Genomic DNA, 4121 nt, shown 5'->3' on the forward strand with positions numbered 1-4121 from the left:
TTCTCGGGAGAGAGAGGTGAATTTGAGGCAGAAGCTGAGGTGGGAGCAGAGGAACAGGCAGGCTCCGAAAGGCCCTTGAACCCTCACAGAAGGAATCCCCTCAAGCAGCCCCGCCGCTCACGGAAGGAGTTCTAACTCACCCTCCGGAGGCCAAAACTCAAGGTGAAGGTGAAAAGGAAAGGAAAAGTCCAGCACGAGCTTCCCCACGTAAACCTGGGATTGAAAGAGTTAAATCAAAGCAGAGGCAAGTGGCCAGGGACTGACAGGTCAGGAAGACATACATCATAGAGATAGGGTAAAAATGCAAGGACATATCCACGGCCCAGGCCTGCAAGGACGTGCCAGGGCAGACATTTGACTAATGGGCCACCTGGTCCTCTTAGCACTCCACTTTTAGGAATTTTCAACTCTAACTACATTTTAAATAGCCAATCATGTATAGCCACACCAATTCCTTTGTTTCCCCAGACCTTTTTCCTATAAAAACCCCTAACTCTGGGCCTCGTGGTCCATTCCTGGTCTCTTGTGTGAGATTGGGGGTCGAACCGGAGCTCTGAAATAAAAATGCCTCATGTTTTTTTAACATCAAGATGGCCTGTCGTGTTCTTTGGGTGCATGTCTCCCAGGACGAGAGCAGGAACTCCCTATGGGGTCTTTCAAAGGGTGAGCTACGAAAGGCAGTGTTTTGTTATTGTTGGTTTGTGTTTTTGCGCCAGATGCAAGATTAGTTTATAAAAGAAACCAGTTTGCCAAGGACTCCGGAACCTGCCCCCACCCCACACTCCACACCCACAGCCACTCACCAAGGCCAAGGCTCAAGTAAACCCAGTGCATGCAAATATATGCAAATGTGAAAGAACGCCTGAGCATAATGCAAATGATCCATGAAGGTTCCATTTACTGAGTGGGAGCCGTGGGGTAGTTAACCTTGCTGCTTTTAACCCACCTCTTCCCTTGGATGTGCGTGTATCTCCCCTCCCATGCCAACCCCCAAACACAGGTTTCCCAGTATAGCCCTGGCTGCTCTGGAACTCGCTCTGTAGACCAGGCTCAGAGATCCACCTGCCTTTGCCCTTCTAGTGCTGGGATTAAGGGTGATGGTGCCCAGCTAAATATTTATTTATGTATTTTATGTTCCTGGGTATTATGTACATGTTTATGTATATGCGTTTGCACACCAGAAGAGGGCATTGGATCCCATGGGACCACAATTATAGACATTTGTGGGCTGCCATGGTGGCATTCTCCAGTGAGGGAGAGGAACACCTCCTCCCCACCTCTCCTCTGGACCTCTGGAAGTGTCTAGGAGATCAGTGACTCCAGGAGGAGAAACGGGAGCCCAGCTGAGGGTGTCTGCGCCTCCCCACAGGGACCAAACAGTGATGAGACGAAACCTAGCCTCCAGCAGTGCCTGCCCTGAAGTGAAGGGACCCAGGAGAGCAGCCCTCCTATCCTCCCTGTTCCCGAAGCCTGAAGAATGCTTGTCGCCTGCTAATGGAACCCGGCAGGTGGAACTAGATCACAGATTGAAATGAAGATGTCAGACCATGAAGCAGGGGACAGTAACCGGACCTGGCAGCTGCTCAGCCAGCCTGGACCCACTTGACACCCCCACTCCACCACCCCACCACACACACTGCCTGTCTCCCAGGAGCCTCGGCTCACCACTCTGTTTCCCCTCTGCTTGCAGCCCCTAAGTGAATTCAGAATTGTCACACATGCACTAACTAAACACCAGGCTGGATCCACTGATCCATCTTGCCAGACCAGGTTCTACATGTATTTTTCAAAAAATTTATTTTTAATGGAGAATTTCAAAAACAGAGGAATGGGGCTGGAGAGGTGACTTCTGGGTTAAAAGAGGACCCTGTTCTTGCAGAGGACCTGAGTTCAGTTCCCAGCGCTTAAACGGTGTATTGTAAGGATTGAGCAAATAGGGATACCTCATAAAAATACCGAGGAGGCAGGGATGTCCATTGAGCCTAAAGACAGAGAGCTTTAGGAGGGTTTACTGAACAAACATCCATCCCCAAGAGATGCCCTAATTTCGGAGAGTAATGTCCAGTTCCAGGAAACATCCCCAGTAGGGAGTGGATCTCCCCCCACCCCTTCTATGTGCAACAGGTATCTCCTCCTCACCCGGGGTACAAAGGTCAATGGAAACAAAGAACAATGAGCTCCACCAATGAGAGATAACCAACGCATGCTGTAAACCTATGTTCTGGGAGGGTATAAAAAGTGTGTGCTTTTGTTCCTCAGGGTCGCCTTTGCCTGAATGCAGGACGACCCCAGTATACTGGATCATTATAAACCTCATGCAGATTGCAGCGATCTCCGGCTCTGTGTCTTTGTGAGTGGGACGACATCCTGGACGTAAGACTCGGCTCTCCGAATCTTACAGCATCTCTCACAAACACATGTAAGTTCAGCTCCAGAGGCATCTGACACACAGGCACATACCCACAAGCGTACACAGAATTAAAAATTGTAGTGGTGCACGCCTTTGATCCCAGCACTTGGGAGGCAGAGGTAGGCAGATCTCTGAGTTCAAAGCTAGCCTGGTCTACAGAGTGAGTTCTAGGACAGCCAGGACTACATAGTGAGATCCTGTCCCCACATTTTTTTAAATCTTAAAACAAACAGCACTTCTTTCAGACGCAAGTTACTGGTAGACCGCGTCTCGGCCTCTTCAGGAAACTACTAAAGTTCCTCTGGGATCAAGTAGAATTTTATATGAACATAATGGATGGAGAGGAGAAAACCTATGGTGGCTGTGAAAGCCCTGATGCTATGTATGTGAAATTAATATCTTCTGATGGTCATGAATTTATTGTAAAAAGAGAACATGCATTAACATCAGGAACAATAAAGGCCATGTTGAGTGGTCCAGGTCAGTTTGCGGAGAATGAAACCAACGAGGTCAATTTTAGAGAGATCCCCTCACATGTGCTATCGAAAGTGTGCATGTATTTTACCTACAAGGTCCGCTATACTAACAGCTCCACTGAAATTCCTGAATTCCCAATTGCACCTGAAATTGCACTGGAACTGCTGATGGCCGCAAACTTCCTAGATTGTTAAATAAAATAAATTATAATAAACTGTTAATTTTTTTCAGTATTTAATACCTGTAGTTCAGTTTGCAATTTTTTCACATACAGCATGTTGCCTGTATGGAACCGAACTCTAAAGTTAACTGCTGAGCAGATTCCTTCTGTTATTTGCATAGCAGAGTTGAAATTTCTTTGCTACATCAACAAATTAAGGACGTTTCACAAGCCAAAAAATAAATAAATAATGCCAGTTTAAAACAAACAAACAAACAAACAAACGAAAACCAGAACAACACAGGAAATCATACTCTAATGAACCTGAAGGTGGTCACTGCCTAACACCGACAACGTCTGTGTGGCCCCACCCTCCTCGTTATCCTGAAGCGAATCCCAGCAACGCACCATCTCTTCTGCGGGTGTTTCAGTGTTGTGTTTGTGACTGTAGATATGACAAAGGCCTGACAAAAGCTACTCAAGAAAGGATTGACTTTGGCTGACAGGTGGACAATTGGATGGACAGCCGTATGTACACTATAGTGGGGAAGGCACGGCTGCCAGCATGTTAGCCAGTTGGTTGCATCATACCACAGTAAGGGATGAAGAGAGGGATGAAGGCCAGTGCTTACTCACTTTCCCCTCTTTTTGTATTCAGTCAGCACCTTAGCCGTGGGATGGCCACACCCACATTGAGGGCGTATTTTCCCTGTGGGACGGCCACACCCACATTCAGGTGGATCTTCTCTTTGATGGCCACACCCACACTGAGGGTGTCTCTTCCCTGTGGGATGGCCACACCCACATTGAGGGTGTCTGTTCCCTGTGGGATGGACACACCCACATTCAGGTGGGTCTTCCCTGTGGGATGGCCACACCCACATTGAGGGTGTCTGTTCCCTGTGGGATGGACACACCCACATTCAGGTGGGTCTTCTCTTTGATGGCCACACCTACACTGAGGGTGTCTGTTCCTTGTGGGATGGCCACACCCACATTCAGGTGGGTCTCCTCTGCCCAGTTAATGATCTCTGGAGACAGCCCTAGAGACAAGCCCAGGTGATGTAAAGCCAG

At 48.1% G+C, this 4121-nt stretch overlaps 1 pseudogene; it reads left to right on the forward strand.

The window, feature by feature from the left end:
• The first annotated feature begins 2685 nt into the window (after window positions 1–2685).
• On the forward strand, window positions 2686–3105 carry LOC116074872 (annotated as a pseudogene).
• Window positions 3106–4121: the final 1016 nt, after the last annotated feature.

This window comes from Mastomys coucha, unplaced genomic scaffold (assembly GCF_008632895.1).
Source record: "Mastomys coucha isolate ucsf_1 unplaced genomic scaffold, UCSF_Mcou_1 pScaffold3, whole genome shotgun sequence".
Taxonomy (NCBI): Eukaryota; Metazoa; Chordata; class Mammalia; order Rodentia; family Muridae; genus Mastomys; species Mastomys coucha.